Source organism: Argopecten irradians, chromosome 10, assembly GCF_041381155.1.
Source record: "Argopecten irradians isolate NY chromosome 10, Ai_NY, whole genome shotgun sequence".
Taxonomy (NCBI): Eukaryota; Metazoa; Mollusca; class Bivalvia; order Pectinida; family Pectinidae; genus Argopecten; species Argopecten irradians.
The window spans coordinates 36,476,237-36,503,446 of record NC_091143.1 but is presented as its reverse complement, the minus strand read 5'-3'; the positions used below and the strand labels follow the sequence as shown (position 1 = coordinate 36,503,446).

The 27,210-nt window shown below is 35.4% G+C and overlaps 1 protein-coding gene across 4 annotated transcripts in view; it reads left to right on the top strand.

Moving 5' to 3' along the window:
- Positions 1-27,210, top strand: part of LOC138333787 (tumor necrosis factor alpha-induced protein 8-like) — an 83,081-nt gene that overhangs the window by 2,228 nt on the left and 53,643 nt on the right. For 2 of the 4 annotated variants that reach the window (XM_069282368.1, XM_069282378.1), the window contains exon 2: positions 11,711-11,757. The exons of 1 other annotated variant lie outside the window; for it this stretch is intronic. The gene's annotated coding sequence lies outside the window, so the exon portion shown is untranslated. Of the gene's footprint in view, positions 1-11,710; positions 11,758-11,871; positions 12,027-27,210 lie in introns of those variants that run through there. One more of the 4 variants, XM_069282370.1, reaches the window with a different exon arrangement.

Genomic DNA, 27,210 nt, shown 5'->3' with positions numbered 1-27,210 from the left:
TGTTCAAGTCTAAATAGGTATTGACAATGTTAAATACTGTCATTATAGTGATTTAAAGAAAGTTATGGCCTGAACTGACATGTTAATAATAGATAAGTATATAAATAAACTACTTTATTTCACAAGTCTTCTCTCTAAATTTGTATTGAAGATACTTTTTTTTTACCATAGAAAATTTGGAAAATAGATATAGAACGCATATGAAAAGGAAAACATAAATTAGGTAGGGGTATAATATTACTGAATGTAATTGTAGGTGTTTAATCGCTTGAATTAAATATTTGGCTCTTATCTAAGCCTCATATGTTAATTTCTTAAGGATGGTAAAAATTACTGATATTACTATTTAAAATGTGTTGGTTTAATTTAGTATATGTAATTTTAACCAATCTTGTTCAAGTAAATAAGATATGTGATACTTGCATTTTGTATGAGTAAAATTGTAAGTCAAATAAGATGAAACGGCTTTTTTAAATGTCAGAAATTCTTTGACATAAACTCTGATTGGAATGCAGGATATTTAATAAAATAATTGTTTAATTATGATTGAGTCAGTGTAGAATGTTGAGACCTGTTAAGACGGGTACATATACATTGTCAAAATGATAATTATTTGAAGATCATGAAATTGATCTGATAAGTTAAAATCTGGACATATTTGTCAAATATATCTAAGCAACTCGCCTATTACTCTGCAACTTAATAATTATGCAGCAACCAAATTGAGGCACTTATCATACCTTGACAGATTCCACGTACACATCATAGCTGTATGAAATTGAGACTTCTTTGCCCACAGAGTATTGCTTGATCATCGTCACGGAGATCTAGCTAGATGACCATAGACAATTTGTATTACTGTAAACCATCTTATTTTCATGTGCCATTAAATTTCAGGTACTTTGAGGATAATGGATCAGAAACATGCCAAAATGCACTGAGCATGCATGCACAGATACAGTCAAAGCATGTGTTGACTCAAAATTGTGAAATTAAAATGCATGTAGTGAATGTTACACCATTGCATCAACAAAAAACTGGTCAACATCTTTCTGTCAAAATAAAAAAAAAAATCAGGCTGGTTTGAATATAAAGGAAAAATGTCACATTGCTAATGTAAACCATAAAAAGCGAATAATTTTAATTTTTTAAAATTGCAAAATCTCCAGTAGATCCAATTTTGGAAACACCACTGTTACCTATAAGGTATAGGGTCATGTTCAGCAGGTCATGAGATGTGATAAAACTTGTGGCAAGCCTCAGGTTTTACCTTTTTTTTTTAACCCTCTGGTAGAATATCTTTATCCTTCGTACCTATTTATGAAAGAGTCACATGCCTGGTATATAGGGTGACATGGGGACGCAGCTGGACAGTCCGTCCACATAGATTTATAATATAGATTAATATCCACTGTAATTACGAAGACAGACATCAATTCTGTTCCGTAATCTGTAGGGACAAATTAAAGGATATCATTAATGCTCTCCTGTCATCCATTCCTTTCCAAGAATTGCTGTAAGCCATATGCTGCTATAATTTAACTGATTTTACATGAGCACCTGTTGGAGTCCCTGGGTACATGTGTACCATATATCGTATCTCTAGCTCATCTCTTTTAGTCATTGTTGAAATGGTCTTTAAATGACTTGAAAGGGTTAACTAACTTCTATAACTTGTGTCCAATTTCTTTAGAATATTTTCAAATAAAATATGTTGAATTCATATTCACCCCTGAAGACGCAGTTAGAACCTTTCTAAATCAAAGACTTTACCATTAGTTCCATCATGAAATTTCATGGGACGATGAGTTAAATGAACATCAATCTTGATTTTAACAGACTGCAAGTGTAATGATTTTGGATAATCAGTATATATTTAGTTTCCACTGAAACAAATGAATACATGTTTTCAAGTGAAAAGAAGATTGAATATTATTTCATACAAACTTGGGCAGAAATCAACAAGACAGTTTTAAGTGGAATCTTCCAAGATATATGATTTAAAAATAGGAACAATGAATTATATACATAATAAATATATTTCTTCACAAAATCGATGTCTACATGTAGAACAGATTTAGATTCTTTTTACCACAAGGAAGCCATGCAGTCGCTATCTCCTTGTAACTTCCGCATTGATTGCATTTTCACCGACACAGAGTCTTTAATAGAAAGCAGTGACAAAAATAGTTTGAGTTTGTAAAGTAACTGTAGCCTCTTCACTTCTACAAGGTAATTGGAGATCTTCTCTACACAACCTCACAGCAACCTTACCAATGAAATTTCAGATTTACAAAGGTTCTTTAAATGTGCTGTAAAACCATTTCATTTGAGATTAAAAAAGGGTTTTTTAATGATTTTACTACAAATTTAATCTCGTGGTTCAAACAATGTTCCTTTTTGCAAAGCTTGGTTATTACAAGTGTTAATTTCAAAAGTTCAGATAAACAAGGTTTTTGTTATACAAGGTAATGTCTAAGAAAAAAATAAACTGTCTTAGCAAATTCATATAAGGTTCCTATATACAGAGGTGAAAATAGGCGTAGCTGCCATTGGTCAGATTAACAGGGTTCCCATTTACAGAGGTGAAAATAGGCTTAGCTGACATTGGTCAAACTAACAAGGTTCCTATTTACAGAGGTGAAAATAAGCTTAGCTGCCATTGGGCAGATTATCAAGATTATTAACTTCTATTACAGTATAACTTGTCTAAACTGGACCCTGTATAAAGCGGAAACTTGTCTATTAATTTGTTTGGTCCCGGCATATTTCTAATATATGCCGGGTCCCGGCATATTTCTTATATATGCCGGGATTAAGCGATCAGAGACATTTCCAAAACCTACACAAAGGGAATTAGCCAATCTTTTTTGCATAGGAGTATCAACCGTGTCGGACATTTTAAAGAAAAAAAGATGAAATGACTTACCGGGTAGTACATAGTTACTTACAGACACTATTTGCCTTTGCTGCTCATACTGACGAGCAATATCTGCAGCCCATAGTAAGATTAAGGACTTAGATAGAGCAAATCTTAGTTGAGGAGCAATCCAAACACACTCAAAAAAAGAAGACTGACTATTTCAAAAAATAAGTGTGATTTATAGGTTACGAGATCAATCTTACATAGACTTTGATCGTTGTCAATTCGCTGAGAACTTTCTCTTCTGATGATTTTCATGTGAACATATTGTGACGAGGTTCTATATCCTCTATGAACCGGACACCTGTACAACCGAACAAAAAGACTGATTCCGTTCTCATCCGGTTTAGACAAGAAACACAGTTGTAGCACTGACCTAGCTGTCATAATTTAGATTGATAATGCTTGCTTAATTTCCCTCAATAACGTTAACTCAAAAATTTGCTAAAACCAAATTAGATTAACAAGCTAGGATGTGGCTTTTACAGAGTTCTCATCACAAAAGTTCTTTATTACTTCCTATGTTTACAGACTTAACTGTAAGAGTTTAGATGACCATGACATTTATCAGACTGGCACAGCTGTTTCATTGCTTGTTGATGACAATTTTATTACAGATCTCCTTTTATTAGCTCAGACTAACAGTAGCTCTTTCTAATTAGAGTTTGCTGACATTAATTCTCTTCTTTTACCCAAGTTTGTAACCCCTTGGCACACATATGAAATCGGTCAAATTCTTACAATCTTGTATTTAAGACATTAAGGATTTGTTTTGGCTTCATTGTTATTGTATCCTCTAACAGCAAGTCATTTACCAGTAAGTACATGCAAGGTTATAAGGGTAGAGGAAAGATAGAGTACCTGGAAAAAACACTGGTCTATGGCCAGTACCTGCTGGTGTCTGCCCCGCAAGGGATTCAAACTCGTGATATAGAGGTTGAAGATTTGTGAATATATGAAGTCGAAACCATTTGGTCAGTGTGGCCCCAACTTTTTTCTTTTGGTTCATTTAATTGGTACTGGTAATAGTTACTTATATACCAGTACCTACTGCCTCACAGTCAAATTTAATCTTGTGTAGATTTTGTACCTTTATTCCCATGGCAACAATTTCTGTTATTAATTGCCCCCTGGATGTGTAGAATACACTTGTATCAGGAAATGAGATTTTAATCTTGTCAATATCAAGAAACAACTGAGCCTAATAAATGATCTCTCTGATTCATGTGACAGTTAATTGGAACTCTCCTGTCAGGGAGGAGTAATTAACTTACTCCCACATCAAAATTTGCGATCATAAAAATCTGAATCCTTTCTGACCAATAAAAAAGCCTGTACCTGCAAGTCTCTTATCTTCTAACCAATGAATTATCAGATTATGTATGATCCAACCTGCATCTGTCTGCATGGTGGCCATCCAGCAAGTTGTACATCTCTTTAAATCATTTCTTTTAAAAATCATAATGGTTGGATAATTATCAATGAATTTTGCTATATCATATTGTTCGACGCATGTGTTAAATGCTGATCCCAAGTTCAGAATCTTTAGTTTAATCAAATGGATTATCATGACCTTTATATCCAAGGTCACAGGGATAATTTTTCTAAGTCCATCTTTAGATGACTGTAGATTATTTGATTTTTAAAAGCAGACCCCTCCCTTGTATTTGGCTTTTGAAACTGTATACAGCAGTGTGTGCATGGTGAAGGGTTACAAAGACTGTGCACAGGTCAGATGGTTGACCTTGACCTTTATTGAGCCAAATAAGTCAAAGATTAACCAGAAATTTCTATGAAATTAGTTATAAAGAGGCAAGGTGACAAACGTGTGAGAAAGTAAACCAAAAATGTTGCAAAAAGCCTCAACACGTAACATATAGCTACTTAGTTTTGAAAGTAAGGAAAATATTTTCACAATTTTGCAGGACGTTGCTATGATTGCATTAATGAGATACTCTAAACAATGAAAAATGGTTGAATCATGATATATACATGTATATCATTAACTTATACCCAGAACACAAAATTTTAAGATTATTATGACTGAAATTCAATTTTTAGCTCGCCTATTCGAAGAATAGAGAGAGCTAATTATAAATTTTGTCACCTCGGCGTCAGTGTCAGCGTTGGCGTCCCATTTCACATTAAAGTTTTTGAGCAAGTTTCTGTTTTGTCAATTGTTTAAGCTTAAATCATCATAAATGTTTATGATTTTATTTTCCTAATGTGTATGGATGCTGAACGTGATAATACAACCAATTTGGGGCCCTTTAGGGGGTAATAGGCGAGCTTTGTTGTTCTCCAACAGCTCTTGTTGTTTTGGATCAGAATCACAAAATAAACTGACCCAAAAAAACCCAACAATTACACATAAGTTATGTCAAAGCCAATTTCATCAAATCTCCAAAATGAGAAGCATATAGCACTGAGCCAGATCGTGTTGTTGGCTATAATGTAGAGCTACCAGTATGTTCTTTGTAACATTCATCTCTCAAAATATGTAAAAAAAGTGCACATGCACCAGGGCATACACCTAAATCTAAAAGATTACAGAGAAACAAGCCAAAAAAGCATTAACAATGCAATATAGTTAGACTTTCAGTATCAGTTAGTTGTCAGAATGAATTAAATTGTAATTATCTCCCTTTCATATCTGAAGGACCATGCTCCTTGTACAATAGCTTATACCCGATGCTCTTCATGATAAGCTATTTCCAACTCGTAACAAATGTACACTACACAGAATTATATTTCTGTTGTTGACTTTGAGAATATATTTCTACTAATAAAAGAACCCAATTCATATTAGTCAAGCAGGTTCAAATGGATTGCAGATGGTATTGTACTATCTGCCATATACATTTCATGTATTTGCACTCAGCACACCTTTTCATTTTGTGATGGATTTTGATCAAACTTCAAACAAAAATGATTGATAATTACTCGATTAATCTGTCATCAAATAGAATTTTTATCAAAAATATATACAACCAAATAAGTCTTTGACTATATATTTAAATTAAGTTAATTGAATCTGGAAATTTTGGCATTATTACACAGATTTTTAAAAATCTCTAAATAGGAATGTAGCGAAAGTAATCAACATATAACGTGAGTGCATGTACCTTTTATCATGATGGAAACTTTCAACGGGCATTCTTGAGTGAGAAGTATTACGTTTATTGAAACATTCTTCCTGTATACTTAATTCACAGCAGACTTCAGCTACAATTTGTTTTTACTTCCAGTAGAGATGGATTTGTAAGATACAGGTGAAGCTAATTGTAAAATAGAGAGATCTACTTTCTTGATTCAAGAATTAGAAATACATTTCTCCCAAAACTATGTGGTGTTTTATTAGTTTCATTTATACTGTTCTTGTCCATCTCCAGTTACCACAAAGGTCAACCAGTTCAAGATAAAAAGATGCTGACTTTTATAATAAAAATATTATACAGTGGAGGAATGGCTTAATAAATGATAATTATGTAAATATAATGGAAAGGGGGTTTTACAGGACTATTATGAATTTAATAAGTACAAAGTTATCTGCCCTTGCGGGTAGGTATTGAATATGATGTCATGTGATTGCGAGCGTAACTTCATATTTTTTTAGAGAAAATAATCAAAGTTTTATGGATACCTATCCGCAAGGGAGATAACTCTATAATATACAAAGATCTGTCTGTTGGACATTTTACGGGATTCCCTAAAAGGACTTCAGTCCAGGTAGGATACAAGACATAGTCGTTAATTGGATGTACAGTGGAGACTACCCTTAACCCAAAGCTATGGTCAGTCCAGGTAGGATACAGGACATAGCCGTTGATTGGATATACAGCAGAGACTATCCTTAACCCAAACCTGACTATTGACGAGATGTTTTATTAAACAGAAGGACCTAAAATGACCAAAATTGACCTAAAATGACCAAAACTGGATGTTCAACAATGGACAATATAATATTAACACATCTTTTGGAAATTTTGTTGATAGTAGAAAAATTGGTGTGTTGTACATTTTCCTGTCAGGTCATCTACAGATAGTGTTGTGCCCTTTGTTATTTTGTTTATTTCCTACATCTTATCTGTATCTACACTATTGTAACAGCACAGGATGAGATGAAATGTATTTTCTGAGAGCCTCCACGTAAGGGCAGCCTTGTGTTATAGATCACTGCAGTGTAGTGTTTTAAGTTGTTAGCAAAACGAAAGGATGAACCTGATGGGACAGCATGGTTGCTAGTTACATGCAGGCAAAGATATCTTGTGGGCCCAATAAAATGGAAGCAGACATCATGGCGAAACAATAAAACGAAATCATTAGATAAGGTCTGTAAAATCATTACTGCTGTAGAACTCTGTTGAAAACATGTTAGAGGTGTGTAGAGAGTCTGGATGTATTATAGGATTGTAGTGAGCCATGTCAAATCCACATTATCGCACCATTTATGGTTGAAGTTTTGGTCTTCAAAGGTTTAAGTTTTGTTCATTGATCCTTGAAGTCATTTAGATGAATACATTCTTCTGATCTGTAAACCTACAAATGAAGTTAAATCATATTATAAGATGTACATGTATCTTCTAAGATTTCAACATGTATGATGAGCTATGCTTATAATAAGGTGATTATGTTTGTTTAACTGTTTTTTCAAGTTTTTTTATTACACAGCTATTTAGGAACCTGAGAAAGCAGATTTATTAAGCAGGTGGTCTTTATATGGAGTTGGTCACTTAGGCAGGTTTGAATGTACTCTACATACATTTTTTACTTTCGTGATTTTGATCAAATGTTTCAAGTTTGATTAAAATCAAAACTAGGTTAGATATATCTCATGGTACCTAGGTGTGATGTTGATCTTTAGGATTCTTGTCCATGTTTCAATATCAGAAGTTGATGTGGTTTTTGAGAAAATGTTTCATTAAGAATTAGACTAACTCTAATAACTCTAATATTCCCCACTCGCATTTTAACACAAAAACTTTACTGAATGGCTGTGACAATTGTGATGAAGAAAAAAATACATATTTATTGCAATGCATATCAGAATATATATCTGAAACTAAAAGATTTTTTTTATATTTTTCTACTATGATAGGTTGGGGAGATACACTAATAATAATATTCATTCATAATGTAATGTTAAATGTCTTAATATTTTGTTGATAAGTGTACTAAAAAGAGATTCTGAGGAAAGATTTTACTATAAAGGGACATACAAGTCTGTACCATTATATTGATTATATGTTATAAAAGACTCAGCCTTGATGTGATGTAGCATTAGGTTTTAATGGAATTTATTTGATAAAATATGCCACAGATGCCATCACCGAATCTGCAATTTAAATTAAAAAATATTATGTTTCATTTTATAGATCAAACTGTGATACAAAATTGAAATTCCCCTGGTATTGTAACATCAATATTTGAGTGTTGAAAATAGAATTTCTGAATAAGGTGAATGGAATATTTTGTTGACTTTCACAGGTTCCATATTTGTTGTAATTATCTCCCCTTCTATTTATGGATTTTAGATGTTAAACATTGTCAGGGATAGTTGTTTATTAAACGACTCAAACTTCAACAATTTTCCTCTCATTGAAGACTAGAATGCTTTGTCATGGTCCATTTCTGTTAAATGATCCTAAATAAGTGTTGCCAATTTTAGTTTGCTTTGAAAGTGGTCATCAGCGCTAATATTCAAACATTTTGTTTCCATCTCTTTTGATTGCTGTCATCGCAAAGCGTTACTTGACTGCCATCTTGTTGCTAATGGGGCAAAGAACGATAACTCTATCGTCCAAACCTGATACGATTTCTACCAACCTGATACGACTATATATTGGATATCACGTGACGTCATTTTAACCAATAGGAATACAAGATTCTTGTCTGAGACAGGATAATAAACATTGTCAAGGATGTTTGTTGCTGTAATACGATTAAAAATATAAATGCTGTTCTTTTTAATTACAATACATTGAACTAAAAGAGACTATGTGAAAGTGGAAGTTGTCCATGTAGTCAAACGACTTGGAGCTATAAGGGAGATCTGCTCTGTTTTGTCCCATTTATGTCCCATTGTGTCCTATCTCATTTCATTAAACTATTTACATGTATAATTATAAATTCAATTCAATTGAATATAATTATCAATACCAATGTGTTTCCCCACCTTTCCTTTTTCCAGTTTTAGATTTCAAGTACTCTTTATGTCATAGTGACAGAAATACTTGTATTGTCATAGTGACAGAAGTACACTATATGTCATAGTGATAGAAGTACCCTTTATGTCATAGTGATAGAAGTACCCTTTATGTCATAGTGATAGAAGTACCCTTTATGTCATAGTGATAGAAGTACCCTTTATGTCATAGTGATAGAAGTACCCTTTATGTCATAGTGATAGAAGTATCCTTTATGTCATAGTGATAGAAGTACCCTTTATGTCATAGTGATAGAAGTACCCTTTATGTTATAGTGATAGAAGTACCCTTTATGTCATAGTGATAGAAGTACCCTTTATGTCATAGTGATAGAAGTACCCTTTATGTCATAGTGATGTCACATAGTGCATAGAAGATACCCTTTATGTCATAGTGACAGAAGTACACTATATGTCATAGTGATAGAAGTACCCTTTATGTCATAGTGATAGAAGTACCTTATGTCATAGTGATAGAAGTACTTTATGTCATAGTGATAGAATACATGTCATGATAGAAGTACCCTTTATGTCATAGTGATAGAAATACTTGTATTGTCATAGTGATAGAAGTACCCTTTATGTCATAGTGATAGAAGTACCCTTTATGTCATAGTGATAGAAGTACCCTTTATGTCATAGTGATAGAAGTACCTTTATGTCATAGTGATAGAAGTACCCTTTATGTCATAGTGATAGAAGTACCCTTTATGTCATAGTGATAGAAGTACCCTTTATGTCATAGTGGAAGTACCCTTTATGTCATAGTGATAGAAGTACCCTTTATGTCATAGTGATAGAAGTACCCTTATATTTCATAGTGATAGAAGTACCCTTTATGTCATAGTGATAGAAGTACCCTTTATGTCATAGTGATAGAAGTACCCTTTATGTCATAGTGATAGAAGTACCCTTTATGTCATAGTGATAGAAGTACCCTTTATGTCATAGTGATAGAAGTACCCTTTATGTCATAGTGATAGAAGTACCCTTTATGTCATAGTGATAGAAGTACCCTTTATGTCATAGTGATAGAAGTACCTTTATGTCATAGTGATAGAAGTACCTTTATGTCATAGTGATAGAAGTACCCTTTATGTCATAGTGATAGAAGTACCCTTTATGTCATAGTGATAGAAGTACCCTTTATGTCATAGTGATAGAAGTACCCTTTATGTCATAGTGATAGAAGTACCCTTTATGTCATAGTGATAGAAGTACCCTTTATGTCATAGTGATAGAAGTACCCTTTATGTCATAGTGATAGAAGTACCCTTTATGTCATAGTGATAGAAGTACCCTTTATGTCATAGTGATAGAAGTACCCTTTATGTCATAGTGATAGAAGTACCCTTTATGTCATAGTGATAGAAGTACCCTTTATGTCATAGTGATAGAAGTACCCTTTATGTCATAGTGATAGAAGTACCCTTTATGTCATAGTGATAGAAGTACCCTTTATGTCATAGTGATAGAAGTACCCTTTATGTCATAGTGATAGAAGTACCCTTTTGTCATAGTGATAGAAGTACCCTTTATGTCATAGTGATAGAAGTACCCTTTATGTCATAGTGATAGAAGTACCCTTTATGTCATAGTGATAGAAGTACCCTTTATGTCATAGTGATAGAAGTACCCTTTATGTCATAGTGATAGAAGTACCCTTTATGTCATAGTGATAGAAGTACCCTTTTTGTCATAGTGATAGAAGTACCCTTTATGTCATAGTGATAGAAGTACCCTTTATGTCATAGTGATAGAAGTACCCTTTATGTCATAGTGATAGAAGTACCCTTTAAGTCATAGTAACCAAAATACCCTTTATGTCATAGTGATAGAAGTACCCTTTATGTCATAGTGATAGAAGTACCCTTTAAGTCATAGTAACCAAAATACTCTTTATGTCATAGTAATAGAAATAAATACTCTTTATGTCATAGTAATAGAAATACTCTTAATGTCATAGTGACAGAAATACTCTTTATGTCATAGTGTCCAGGTACTCGCCCCATGTTCTTTATGTTATTAAAGTACCTGTGTTGGGGCACTTATAAGGCTAAATATTGTATACATGAAGAAAATATATTCTTTTATTATCTAAGTGCTTTGGCATTGATGCTACAGGTATATAAAGCATGTTGAAAGGTGCGAAGGAAGTTTCACCGTCTTGCTACAAAAGGTCATGTAGAACACTGTGCATGTACTATTTAAGTCGCTGTCCATATAACAGTATAAGAGCTGAGCTGATCTAGCTTCCTTAGCTACTGTCCTTCCTGTAAGGGGAAGGTGCTTCATTGATCTGTATGGGTGCCTCAGCAAATTGCTCTTTAACATTGAATGTTTAGTTCAATATTTAGTGACACCGCCAACAGACCTCGCTCGGCTGGATATATTTGTTCCTATTACAACTTTTGTACTTCATTTGACTTCATTGATATATATGTTGACAAACGATGTTTTAAATGGAGAATATTGTTTTCCACTTTTGTTAAACCAGGCATCTGTTTTGATATACAGTTTCTTACTGAATACACTGGTGCTATTGTGCAATAGACTTTTGAGCGTTATTCAAACTTTTTCAGGCATCAAATGTGGGAACAGGAACACAACATAGCCTTAGATTAGACAGGTAAGTAGGTCTTAGTGCAGACGATTTCACTTTCAAAAACTCAGTTGATATTTTTACTCGTGCAGGTATATATGTTAGAACATAAATATGTTTGTGTTTACCTGTGTATGAATGATAGCGGATCAAGCGGATAGACATGCCTAATACCTGAGTATATATGTACCATAGGTGTGTGTAAGTTAATATGTGTATATATAGGTACACACATTTGGTCTATACAGGTATATATACATCTTTACCTGTCGCAGACACAAGACATATATTGGACAGTAAGTATATAGAACCTTATATTTATGTGACGCCTGTTCAATATATCTTATATCAAGTATACGTCTATACAGTGAATATCGTTAGGTTTATAGTTACAATTAACAAGTAGATAGTCCGCCTTTTAATTATAGCCCCGGTCTCTATCGGAGATTTACCTGTTATAGTTCAAAAATAGAAAAGATTCCTACGCTTAATATTTAATTTGGTAGTACAATATACTATATAATAAATCTCAGAACGGAATATTAAGATGAATTTTACATAGCTGGTTTATGTTTCCTGAGGGTGGCCAAGTGGTTGAATATTTGTTAAAGGAGAGATATTTGTGTTGTTTGAATATCAAGTGTTTTACTGTATAAACTGAATTCAATAAGCAACGCATCTGCAAGATGGCATCTACTTCCGAGGATGTATTATCTTGTCTTTGCATCGTTCCTGTCCTTCTCTTCTTTTGTATCCTTCTTTGTCTTAGTCCTGTTGTATCTCACGTGTTGTCTAGTCCTGTTGTATCTCACTGTGTTGTCTAGTCCTGTTGTATCTCACGTGTTGTCTAGTCCCTGTTGTATCTCACTGTGTTGTCTAGTCCTGTTGTATCTCACTGTGTTGTCTAGTCCTGTTGTATCTCACTGTGTTGTCTAGTCCTGTTGTATCTCACTGTGTTGTCTAGTCCTGTTGTATCTCACTGTGTTGTCTAGTCCTGTTGTATCTCACTGTGTTGTCTAGTCCTGTTGTATCTCACTGTGTTGTCTAGTCCTGTTGTATCTCACTGTGTTGTCTAGTCCTGTTGTATCTCACTGTGTTGTCTAGTCCTGTTGTATCTCACTGTGTTGTCTAGTCCTGTTGTATCTCACTGTGTTGTCTAGTCCTGTTGTATCTCACTGTGTTGTCTAGTCCTGTTGTATCTCACTGTGTTGTCTAGTCCTGTTGTATCTCACTGTGTTGTGTTGTATCTACTTGTCCTGTTGTATCTCACTGTGTTGTCTAGTCCTGTTGTATCTCACTGTGTTGTCTAGTCCTGTTGTATCTCACTCTCACTCACGTGTTGTCTAGTCCTGTTGTATCTCACTGTGTTGTCTAGTCCTGTTGTATCTCACTGTGTTGTCTAGTCCTGTTGTATCTCACTGTGTTGTCTGTTGTCTCATGTGTTGTATAGTCACTGTGTTCACGTCTTGTCTAGTCCTGTTGTATCTCACTGTGTTGTCTGTGTATCTCACGTCCTCTGTTGTATCTCACTGTGTTGTCTAGTCCTGTTGTATCTCACTGTGTTGTCTAGTCCTGTTGTATCTCACTGTGTTGTCTAGTCCTGTTGTATCTCACTGTGTTGTCTAGTCCTGTTGTATCTCACTGTGTTGTCTAGTCCTGTTGTATCTCACTGTGTTGTCTAGTCCTGTTGTATCTCACTGTGTTGTCTAGTCCTGTTGTATCTCACTGTGTTGTCTAGTCCTGTTGTATCTCACTGTGTTGTCTAGTCCTGTTGTATCTCACTGTGTTGTCTAGTCCTGTTGTATCTCACTGTGTTGTCTAGTCCTGTTGTATCTCACTGTGTTGTCTAGTCCTGTTGTATCTCACTGTGTTGTCTAGTCTGTGTATCTCACTGTGTTGTCTAGTCCTGTTGTATCTCACTGTGTTGTCTAGTCCTGTTGTATCTCACTGTGTTGTCTAGTCCTGTTGTATCTCACTGTGTTGTCTAGTCCTGTTGTATCTCACTGTGTTGTCTAGTCCTGTTGTATCTCACTGTGTTGTCTAGTCCTGTTGTATCTCACTGTGTTGTCTAGTCCTGTTGTATCTCACTGTGTTGTCTAGTCCTGTTGTATCCTTCTTTTGTCTTAGTCCTGTTGTATCTCACTGTGTTGTCTAGTCCTGTTGTATCTCACTGTGTTGTCTAGTCCTGTTGTATCTCACTGTGTTGTCTAGTCCTGTTGTATCTCACTGTGTTGTCTAGTCCTGTTGTATCTCACTGTGTTGTCTAGTCCTGTTGTATCTCACTGTGTTGTCTAGTCCTGTTGTATCTCACTGTGTTGTCTAGTCCTGTTGTATCTCACTGTGTTGTCTAGTCCTGTTGTATCTCACTGTGTTGTCTAGTCCTGTTGTATCTCACTGTGTTGTCTAGTCCTGTTGTATCTCACTGTGTTGTCTAGTCCTGTTGTATCTCACTGTGTTGTCTAGTCCTGTTGTATCTCACTGTGTTGTTGACTTGTTTCTAGTCCTGTTGTATCTCACTGTGTTGTCTAGTCCTGTTGTATCTCACTGTGTTGTCTAGTCCTGTTGTATCTCACTGTTGTCTAGTCCTGTTGTATCTCACTGTGTTGTCTAGTCCTGTTGTATCTCACTGTGTTGTCTAGTCCTGTTGTATCTCACTGTGTTGTCTAGTCCTGTTGTATCTCACTGTGTTGTCTAGTCCTGTTGTATCTCACTGTGTGTTGTCTAGTCCTGTTGTATCTCACTGTGTTGTCTAGTCCTGTTGTATCTCACTGTGTTGTCTAGTCCTGTTGTATCTCACTGTGTTGTCTAGTCCTGTTGTATCTCACTGTGTTGTCTAGTCCTGTTGTATCTCACTGTGTTGTCTAGTCCTGTTGTATCTCACTGTGTTGTCTAGTCCTGTTTGTATCTCACTCACTGTTGTCTAGTCCTGTTGTATCTCACTGTGTTGTCTAGTCCTGTTGTATCTCACTGTGTTGTCTAGTCCTGTTGTATCTCACTGTGTTGTCTAGTCCTGTTGTATCTCACTGTGTTGTCTAGTCCTGTTGTATCTCACTGTGTTGTCTAGTCCTGTTGTATCTCACTGTGTTGTCTAGTCCTGTTGTATCTCACTGTGTTGTCTAGTCCTGTTGTATCTCACTGTGTTGTCTAGTCCTGTTGTATCTCACTGTGTTGTCTAGTCCTGTTGTATCTCACTGTGTTGTCTAGTCCTGTTGTATCTCACTGTGTTGTCTAGTCCTGTTGTATCTCACTGTGTTGTCTAGTCCTGTTGTATCTCACTGTGTTGTCTAGTCCTGTTGTATCTCACTGTGTTGTCTAGTCCTGTTGTATCTCACTGTGTTGTCTGTGTTCTATTTCTAGTCCTGTTGTATCTCACTGTGTTGTCTAGTCCTGTTGTATCTCACTGTGTTGTCTAGTCCTGTTGTATCTCACTGTGTTGTCTAGTCCTGTTGTATCTCACTGTGTTGTCTAGTCCTGTTGTATCTCACTGTGTTGTCTAGTCCTGTTGTATCTCACTGTGTTGTCTAGTCCTGTTGTATCTCACTGTGTTGTCTAGTCCTGTTGTATCTCACTGTGTTGTCTAGTCCTGTTGTATCTCACGTGTTGTCTGTCTGTTCTCACTGTGTTGTCTAGTCCTGTTGTATCTCACTGTGTTGTCTAGTCCTGTTGTATCTCACTGTGTTGTCTAGTCCTGTTGTATCTCACTGTGTTGTCTAGTCCTGTTGTATCTCACTGTGTTGTCTAGTCCTGTTGTATCTCACTGTGTTGTCTAGTCCTGTTGTATCTCACTGTGTTGTCTAGTCCTGTTGTATCTCACTGTGTTGTCTAGTCCTGTTGTATCTCACTGTGTTGTCTAGTCCTGTTGTATCTCACTGTGTTGTCTAGTCCTGTTGTATCTCACTGTGTTGTCTAGTCCTGTTGTATCTCACTGTGTTGTCTAGTCCTGTTGTATCTCACTGTGTTGTCTAGTCCTGTTGTATCTCACTGTTGTTGTCCTTTGTCCTGTTGTAGTATCTCACTGTGTTGTCTAGTCCTGTTGTAGTCCTGTTGTATCTCACTGTGTTGTTGTCCTGTTGTATCTCACTGTGTTGTCTAGTCCTGTTGTATCTCACTGTGTTGTCTAGTCCTGTTGTATCTCACTGTGTTGTCTAGTCCTGTTGTATCTCACTGTGTTGTCTAGTCCTGTTGTATCTCACTGTGTTGTCTAGTCCTGTTGTATCTCACTGTGTTGTCTAGTCCTGTTGTATCTCACGGTGTTGTCTAGTCCTGTTGTATCTCACTGGGTTGTCTAGTCCTGTTGCACATCCCCTTACTGATTTTGCATGGAGGAGGGGAAATTTATATGCTATAGACATTTCTTATAGATGTTGTATACAGATATTTGTATGACAGCACGGCATTTACTAGAAAGTATATTGTAGTATAAAGTGTGTATAGCTATGGTCATAGTCAAGTATAGTATCTGATTCAGTAGCTATGATTTTGAATGGATTTGCATGACAAAACATTCAAGGCTATTAAGTTAAGAATTAGTTATTTCCTTTGTAAAAACCTTTGACTTAAATTCTTTAATCCACACGTAGATTAACTTTTAAATTTAAAGTTTGTGATATGATTTCATGTCAAATGCTTTTTCAAATATAAATAGATTCAAAGCAGGAGAACAATTAAACTTTAACTTACTTATGGTGGATTTTTGTGTGAGTGTTAAAACAATACTACGGAAATATTTTAACAGGAAGGACTTAATAGATTCTGTGTTGACTGCTTGTAACAGGATGTACATATTGTACCACACAGCTGCACATACATACTAAAATAAATTACATTGTATAAGTAAAAAAATGTCTGTACAGGTTTACTTATTTACATAGCTGCGGATAGACTGATATTTTAATCAGGAATGTTTGATGAAATTTTAACTCTGCTGTGCTTCGTAGATTTCACACTGACAATTTGTCAGGATGATAAAAATAAAGTTTAGAATTAGGTTTAAGATCAAAGGGACCATGCAAAGATCATAGAGCATAAGGTCAAAGTCATACAGGGATAAAGGTTATAGGGCAAGGGCCAAAGGTCACATATAAACAGACACAAAAGGTACCATATATGGCAAGACCAGAGGGGAAAACAGAGGAAGGACCAAACAATTCAGTGAGGCTAATTCTGTTACATAACCACGAAGCAAAATATGACATAAATGTATTGTTCTACATTCCTTATGAAACATATAACAAGAAATATTGACAAATCCCACAAAATTGTTAAGTATTTTGATTGATACCGTTGAAATTCCAAATCGTTGATCAATACGATTAAGCAGGTACAACATGTACGCTGTACCCTTACCCGATCAAAAGTCAGACAAATATGTCAAACAAATGCAATTCATAACCACTGAGGAGTTGATGAAATTATTTTTAGACAAGAATATGCTTCTTATAGGATAAACACACTACTGTAAGAGCGATTTGAGTAGTTCTAGACAAAAATTCTTTACTACACTAGCAAGGGCCAGGGTTCGGCATACAAGACATCCGACTACTATGTGTTATGGCGGACAGTAAGCGAGTTTGAACATTTCACATACATTTCACTACTGTTGGCTTTTCTGGCATATTACAGTAAAACCAACTAAATTAATTTCCATTAGAACTGGTTTGTTTCCGAAATATGTGCAAATTTTTATGTACTCTTAGACTGAATTGTCCCTTTAAGACAAAAGCAAAAGCTCACAAGCAAACAATGCAAAGACCAAAGATGACAAGGTTATTTAAGGCAGTACTCGTAGATTCAGGGATATGGTTTAGAGTAGTTTAACTTAATTTTAGCGACTTACTTCCCTGTGGAGTGTCAATGACCAATAAGAGTGAGATAGAAGTACACCAGTACCCATTGACTTGGTTTGAGGAGTATATCTCTCATCTGAGCTTTCTGCACATCTGTCAATCTGTCAACTTTCCCATCATTTAAACTTCACTTGTCATAAAAACTTTTACTGCTCTAGTCTGTAGCTTATTTACAGTCTGTAAGGCCTGTTGAGGAAATTTGAAAAATTCTTTAAATTTATTTCACTAAAATTTGAACAATATGATTTGTTTCATATCAGTCTGAATCATCCTTAGGTGAAGAAGAATCTATCTTAAATAAAGCATGAATTTGGTTCCTTCCCCTCCTCCCAAAGAAGTCGAAGGGTGTGTGGGGTTCAATAGAGGAATACATCCTATCTTATCATTTACTGTACATCTAGTGTATAGCAATAAAAGAGAACATATTGGATCATTATTATCCAACAGTCAATGTGCTGGTGTAAGGCTAGCAGTTAGTCACTAAAATCATGAAAGAGGGATGTAAAATAGAGAAAACACATGATCAGACAAGAGAGTCCTCACCTTACCATGTCATTGAGCCCTGGCCAGCTAAGTGAAAGGCAAATGGTCAAGTCACTTAAGTAAATCCAGAGGAAAAAATAAATAAAAAAAATATACATAATATCTTATAGTATTTTAAAATGTGAATGAATCATTTGCCATATTATTTTATATTATTTTTTAAAATCGAGCTGTGAGATTAAAAATGGTGTACGTAAATAAATGTATAACGTTGTGTTTATCAGACGATGTTTATCAACTTGTTTTATAGTGAACATGTTGAAATGAAAATTGGGTAAGTTAATCAAGGATACAAATTACATGTATATTTTTGAGTTGAAGAAACCATGTGATTACATTGGTTTAGAAAAGTGAGAGGTGTCCATTCCTATAAATCCTTTTATATGTACACCAGCCAATTCAGTTAGTGTTTAGACACTAGACCATTTCCTTGATTGCATGACAAGTCTGCATTAGCAACCTCTGCAATTCAGACACTTAATTCATTGCTTCGCAAGGAGAGGTCAGTGATAGATCCTAGATTTTCTCTATATCTTTCACAATTACCGGAGATTTACCAGTCGCAATACCATTGCAATAAATCTTATGTATAATCAGGTTCAGACGATGCCGCTAATGAAGTCTTACATGTCAGAGATCAGTAAAACTCACGACTCCTTGTACCTGCCCGCAATTAGCCGAAAGTAACAAGAAAGATAGGTGTACTTCGCTATTCAGTGTATATGGTAAAGGTCCCGTGCTTAAATATTTATTGATCAAATTAGCTGGGAAATGGCATGGTAGATTGTTCCAAAACTCTGAAACGTACTTTCTTCCTGCCAGAATGTCGGCGGAAAATTAGCATTTCTTAATTAATCATGAACATTGGTAGACCGATACAGGAGGCAGTATTTACCTGTTTGGAATGAGGTATAGCTTTATTAGTCGAATAATTTGTTTTTGCCTCCAGGCTTGGAAAGCAGCTGTCTGGTAAACAGTACAACATAATTGCTAAGTAGGGTAGAGCTTATAAATCATTGAACAGTGCATCTCCGTGATGAATCAGGGCGCTACCTACTTAAGTCTGTATCTGCCATTTATGGCTTTGTCTACTACCTTCATGTAAACCAATTCTCCAGTTCCTGATAGTTCCAAGAATAAAAGACAAAATTGAAGACAGATTCAAAAGTGATTGAAATATGACTACAGGGTATATGCAAGAAGATGCATGTGAACTTTTTTATCAATAATTGTCATCTATCTTTATTAAGCCAATTCTCCAGTTCATGATAGTTCGATCCTTACCAAGAATAAAAGACAAAGTTCAAGACAGATTCAAAATGGAATCTTATGTAAGTACAGTTTACATACTACAACCCTATAATTGATACTCCGTGTATGAATGACCTTGACCTACTTTCAAGGTTAGAGGGGTCCACTAAGGCCCAGAGATATAGGATTAATGATAGAATGGTAGACACGTTAACCACTAAGCCACTATGTAATGACCCAGAGATTGAGATCTTTTGATAGAACATTTGACATCTAACCATTTGACTTTTATGGCCCAAATATGGAGCACTACAGAGATAGAATGTTGGAAAACTTGACAATTTGTCTTGTAGGTGGAATGCTAGAGGTTAAACTTCAGATATCTTATTTTAACCAATTATCAGTCGAACATCTATGTCCTTGTGCCAAATAATACGCTATATTAGAAATTACCAGGGTAATAACATGTACTCAGGCTTAAATAAATAGTCTTTAACGTCAACAACGAAGTGATTAATTTGATTTTACACCTATTTACACATCTACCCATGCACCATAATCATTCGCCATTTAAATGCTGCCTAGGGGATACTTTTGTTTTAGGTGATTCAAAAAAATCAAGATAAATCTTCTGGGAAGTAATTATCCGATACGGCTATCGCTACATGAATTCTATACATGGTAAAAGCCATTATGGATTATGGTGGTCGAGTCGTGGTGAAAGGTGCCTTTAACCAACTCAGAAATGTGAAACACAAACTGGTCATGCAGTTATACCAGGTATTGACTGTAGGTTGATTTGTTTTCTCCATGAACTCCTGTTCTCTGCCACAGGGATATCCCGCGGTTGCTAGGGAAAAGATATCTCTATCTTACACAGGGGGGTGTAAGACAGCTCACACGCACTAGACAATAACGTGACATCATCAATACATGCGGCGTAACTGCAGCGCGCATTGTAGATGACGTCATCAATTTTGAGTTTTCTCCATGAACTCCTGTTCTCTGCCACCCCTCAACTCATTCACCCCCTGAAATTGCATAATGGACCGCTCTAGTCTTTGATTTAGGCAAGTCTAAATGTATTTTCAGGGATGATTGAGATAAACTTAACTACTTTAATGAGTTTGGATTTCTCATTTACTTTCTGTTTAAAAACGGGTGTGTTGTTGTATAGTAAAACTTTGAGACATTTTACACCCAAGTTATGAACTTTTGCTAGATATACTAAATAATATTAGGAATGGGAAATTACAAAAAAATATGTTATTAGATGAGAAATATTGGCTGGATTTCAACACTTACTCTGTGTTGTTGACATTTATAGCAAGGACGCTGCCAAATTGGCTTCGTTAGTAATGCTTGGTCGATAAGTCCACCAATATGATAGCTGTTTTTCTATTACATATACTTATATATGAGCTCAAGCCCTCAGGATTCAATTTGGTATTAAGATTTATCATCAGATGAACATTAGCATTAAATTAATGCCACATCACAAAAATTCATGACTAGCACATATTTTTTTTTTTTTAAAAGTAATCTATGTTTCATCTTATTGGTATTTTGTCAATTTTTTATCATCGCAATGAAGATCAAAGTTAACATGATATGTTAACAAATGGAAGTCACAGTGACCTACATTGTAAATTTTGGCAAACCATGTACAATCTCAAAAAATATAATAGCCAGCTCATGCATATTGGTGAATCTATTGAAATTTAATTTTCTTGATCTTAATCAAAATAAAGAAAAAACTGTTGTGCGGAAATAATGGCCAATAGACAAGACGAAGTGGTGAAGATGTTCCGATATATAACAACAAACTTGTATGTCCTGACATATAACAACAGGATTTCTACCAATGGGGTCGCAAGTTTGAATCCCATGTGGGGCAGTTGCCAGATACTGAACACTGGGCAGTGGTTTTCTCCAGGTGCTCTGGCTTTGCTCCATTAACAAACCTGGCACGTCCTTAAATAACCCTTGCAGTTAATATAAGAGGATGTTTAACCAATAAAAACAACTTATTTTCATGCTTATTTTGTTTCCTCTATTTGTGACTTATCATTGTGATTTTACATCTTAGAGCCTTACTGTTCTACTGCACCTGTTCTTGAGATATTTTTGCTGTGATTGATTCTTACGATTTCTATTCACCCTTGAAATACGCGTTCTCCAAACTTTACACAAGTAAATTCTTTTAATTTCTGTAATTCCTTCTGTTCAATTCATGATGGTTGATGAGAGCAGGAAAGTATTTTCAGGATTCTCATTTTTTTATGTTAACATTTGTTAACAGAGGTTCTTATTCATGAGTTAAAGGACCACAAAAGATGTTTTATGTTCAGAAATAGATTCTATGAGGGGAGGGTTATGCAAATTACATTGAGGTAAAAGTGACTGTCTTCTGTTGTTTTTTTTAACAAAAAAAAAAAATCACTTTTCAAGGCCTTTCATTTCTGTGGATCTGTAACTTATACTGTGTAATTGAAATAACATGACAATAGAAATGCCTGACCTTGAAATGTTTTCCCTCGTTAATGTCCTTCTTTTCATTTCCTTCCTTAATAGTTATTAGCATGCTGTTATTTTTATTACAGTAAAAGAAACAAATCTCCAATGACTTTGTTAATACACGATCTTTAATAACAGATGATCCATAGAGCTTGCACCATAAAAAGAACATTTGTATAAATTAATGTCCAATAAATCGAAGTCTCTTTGAAATGTACAAAAGTTAATAGGATATGATGATTGAAGGTTTTGTTAAGTTAACTGAAATCAATACGTATTTATCTGATGCCGTTAAGTCCTCGAAATTGATTTTGCATCCAGTCATCAAAACTTAATGATCCTAATGAGTTTAAATCAGAATTGATTAATTATGGAAAAAGGGAGAGAACCCAATAAGAGAATAAAGCAATATGATCAGAAATGAAAAGAAGATATTTTGGAAATTATGTAACTTACAAAAGCAATAAAAGTTAACAGTGTTTATTTTAACATAAACATCTAGTTTAAGACACATTTATATTTTTAACTGCAAACTTTAATTAAGAAAAAATTGATAGAGAACAAAACAATCTGTTACAATTTTCATAGCTTGATCAATTGATATTACACAATTAATTGATTTACATGTATTCTGTTTGCATCGAATAATATCATCTGACATCCCTCCTCCACCCAAAAAAAATGTGTTTTGGTCAATAAATACACCACCCTCCATAACAAATGTGTATTGTTTAAACAAAAACACAGACACAGAAAGATGTATTCCACAGGATTAGTTGTCCTTTCCATGTTTTGGCATTAATTGACCTCTAAGGAATCTTTAACACATTGTTTTAGTGTCCCCCTGAGAGCTTTTGTGAGCTCTATGTACAAAGTAAGATCTAATTAGGACCCTGAACGTTAGTTCCTAATACTTAGGACAATGTTCACCTCGTGGGTGAACTTCGTAACCATTGAGGCCTAGTTAGTCCGATCACAAATCATCTGATTATGGTCTGCAGCCATCTGGTAAAACACCATTATGGAATTCTTTTTTGCCTCTGTGAGCCAAATGCTCAGCTGAGCTATAGAGTTGATTAGTATTTTAATGGACAAATGGGACTTCTTAAAAGATGTTATTATACCGTACGTTTAGTTCCAGGAAAAGAGGTTTAAAGGATTAGAGGAGCTAGAGTTTTACTCCCGCAGTGGAAATGTACCTGAATGTACCAGAAGAAATGTTTTTTGGTTTAATCTATTACCCAATACGGACAGAAATATCACAGCGATTACTACTATCCAATTAAGTTGGCGTATTATTCTCTAGACTTAATTGTTATTTGACATGTATGTACCACCCCAGTATTAGCTTATATTAATAGGATTTATATAACCTTGGTTATTGTGAGGAATTTAAAATCCCTCCCTACATGACTTATTATCACTTGCCCTTAACTCTTTCACCCTTGTATATACAATGAACTCTTTTACTTCTAAGGTTGGAAGAGTTCATTATGAAATTTCAGGGGTGTATGAGTTAAAATGTCTCTGGGCTATGGTGGCTGAGTGGTTAAGGTGTCCAAAATATAAAAAATTCTCCTGTTTTGAATTGACTTTAGCCATATGCCAATCAAACTCCCCTAATAAATGTATACTACATTGACATTTTGTATTTTGTGTGCTCTAGCTAGCTGACCTTGAGTAAGATATAAACCCCATGTGTTAGATATGTGTGCGAGTATGGGGCGTGCTTGTGTTCTGATGTTTCCTGTGTGTTCTGATGTTTCCACATGTAAACAATATTAATCATTTGGAAACTTAAACTGAATTCATCAGCAAGATATCCTTAAACAATTTCCACAGATTTAATTACTGGGTATTAGACTGAAATGATTTGATTCCAATTAATTGAAGTTTCTTTTAACACAATGAATTCAAATTGATGACTTCTAATCAGCAGTCGATGTTGTCATGATGTGTGAGATTTGTTTAAGTTAGATTTCGGAGACATTCAATTTTCGAGATTAAATAAAATTTTCTGTACTGTGCAGACAACGCTTAACACTTCGTATAGTGTAAGTCGAGATTAAAGTACGACACAAAGTTAAAAGATTGTCTGCCCGATTTTACAATTACAAGAGGCTTCCTTCAATGTTGGATACAACTGATTAGGCTCTGCTCCGCTGGGATCCTAAATTTTGGACCTAAAAAACACGATTCTAGCACGTTTTATCCTATTACACATGTAAAGTAATCTTACATACATCGTGTCTCAGATCAACTTGATCAATAATCTCAATTTCGCTCCATTTGTTTACAAATTTACTTGAATCTCCTGATTAAGTTTTAAGAAAGTACTGAATCTGGGTAGAATGATGTTTGTAGATAAGGCAAGATCCTCTAAAACATGATTGTTTCTTAGACAATATATTTTAATTTTATATATGCTAGTCATGGAAAATTCCCCAAGCGTATGATAAGTTACCAAGTGACACACCAATATGCAATATAAGTGTAGCGAATTGGACTAGTTGGTTGATTATCGATTACCAGACAGCTCAGTCGTTAGAGCATTTGGCTAATGTTTGGAAGTATCAGGTTTGAATCCTGGTCTGGCTGCTACATTTTCTCCTTTCGGGTTACAAAATATTGGTGCCCAATTAAAATACACAATGTTGTGGTATAAGGATCTCATTTGTTTGAAAAGGAGGGAGGAGTGCAGTGGGATTGGACTGGTCAATCATCGGTGATCAGGTAGCTCATTCAGTATAGCATTTGGTTACTGTTTGGAGAGTCCTGGGTTTGAATCCTAGTCTGGCTGCTACCTTTTCCTCCATATATATATATTGTGGAACGGAAAATATGTTGATCGATTACAGAAGGGACCTGTGGATTACTAGTCTGACACACAACCGATTGAGTTAATGTTAAGTCCTCGTTAGCCGAGAGGCATATTGCTGCTAAAATTGACCAGGATTTCATGTAGATAAACTAATTTTAGAAACAAATTGATGAAGTTAAATTATTCATATCGATTTCTTTGTTACACAATAGCTGTATACTTAATTTTCCTACGAAGCCTACATATTATATAAGTGCCGAAATTCTGGTTGTCATGAAAAGTTAATAAACTTGTATTGACCTCCTTAGCCTCAGGTTAGATTGGCAATATTGACCTCGTTTGGTCAGTCTGGTGTTATTGATTACCCTGGGAATTACTGTTAGCCAACTCATTCAGATTAATCAAGGGCTTTGTTTCACACGTCAATTATTTATTAACCATTTCAAATTGTGGTCAAGTAGTCATGGTTTCGGGGTACCTGAGCGAGGTATCAATTCATGATCCTTTTGTTTTGAGTGGTATATTACCTTTAGGTATGTGTATGCCCTAAACATCACCAACTCGACAGTTAATTATACATCATCAAAAGAACCCTGGGGAATTTTATCGATGGATATCGGTGTATATATCTTTTTGTAAATGTATATGTATTTTTATATTTGAATTCTGTTAAATACGTACATTGATCACGTACAGGTGTAGAAGATATCATTACAGTGGTATTCTATATAGAACCATGTCATTAATAAATACATGCTCTATCGGCTAAAAACAAAATACAATATTCAAGTGATGATCATCTTTTGTGCTGAAAGAAAACTTCTGTGTATGCTCAGATGTATTTGTTTATAAGGAAACAAGTTCTCAGTACTTATAGGAGATGACAAATTTGTGCATTTCACACGTTATCTGTGTCATGGAATACATTATTTAGGTTTTAAAACTTTCTTTATATTTATATAAATTGACTACAATGTTGTATGGTAAAATAAATCCTGATGGTAAAATAATCAGAATTCAATATACAAGGGATCCATCAGGTTGCCAGGTACTAAACCATAAGGATGATGATGTTTTCCTTTGTGAACTTGATTTTCCTCTGCCTTAATAAATACCTGCATTGCTAATCCTTATTTTCAAAAATTGTAATTTGTTGTTAAGATGGACTGGGAACAATAACCACAACATACTCAAGTGCTACCATTTAGTGTAGCAGATTGACCCTATGGCAGGGTCTCTTCATCAGGACAATTTATACAAAAAAACATTCCCCCTATAGCACTCTTCAAGAGGAGGATAACATTTCATTGTTAATAATGACGGCATCAAAGGGCAGATAACTGTTCTATAATTATGGGGATAACCTGTCTTTGATTATAGATGAATGAAATTAATAAATTGTGTATATTGAGTTAATTGAAACACTTTGTTGTAGAGGTATAGGTATGTGGTTAACCCATTTACCCCTGAAGACACATTTAGACTCTTCCACATCAAGGACTAGAACAGTCCATTATGAAATTTCAGGGGTAAATGAGGTAGAACCTCTAGGATGAAGGTTAGTTCTGCCTGGTATGATACCTCTGGGTATTTACACTTGGCGTTCCGTCGACTTCTTCTCCATAACCGCTGGTCGGATTTCAACAAAATTTGACTGGTAGCATGCTTATGGGCTACTAACTGAATATTGTACAAATGATGGGGCTGACCCCCCGGGGGCCTGAGGGGCGGGGCCAAAAGGGGTCAATTTGGCTATTTCCATATAAACGACTTCTTCTCTGAAACTAAGCATGAGATAGCACTCATAATGCAATGGTAGTATCGTTATAGGGTGGGGATTCAAAATTGTACAAATGATGGGGCTGACCCCCTGGGGGCCTGAGGGACGGGGTCAAAAGGGTCAATTTGGCTATTTCCATATAAACGTCTTCTTCTTTGAAACTAAGCATGGTATAGCACCCATAATGCAATGGTAGCATCCTTATAGGGTGGGGATTCAAAATTGTGCAAATGATAGGGCTGACCCCCCGGGGGCCTGAGGGGTGGGGTCAAAAGAGGTCAATTTGGCAATTTCCATATAAATGACTTCTTCTCTGCAACTAAGCATGGTATAGCACCCATAATGCAATGGTAGCATCCTTATAGGGTGGGGATTCCAAATTGTGAAAATGATAGGGCTGACCCCTGGGGGCCTGAGGGGCGGGGTCAAAAGTGGTCAGTTTCCATATAAATGACTTTTTCTCTGCAACTTAACATTGGATTACGCTCATAATGCAATGGTTACATTCTTATAGGGTTTTGATTCAAAATTTTGCAAATGATGGGGCTGACCTCCAGGGGGCCTGAAGGGTGGGGTCAAAAGGGGTCAATTTAGCTATTTCTATATAAACGACTTCTTCTCTGCAACTAAGAATGGAAGAGCACTTATAATGCAATGGTAGCATCCTTATAGGGTTGGGATCCTTATAGGGTTGGGATTTGAAATTGTACAAATGATAGGGC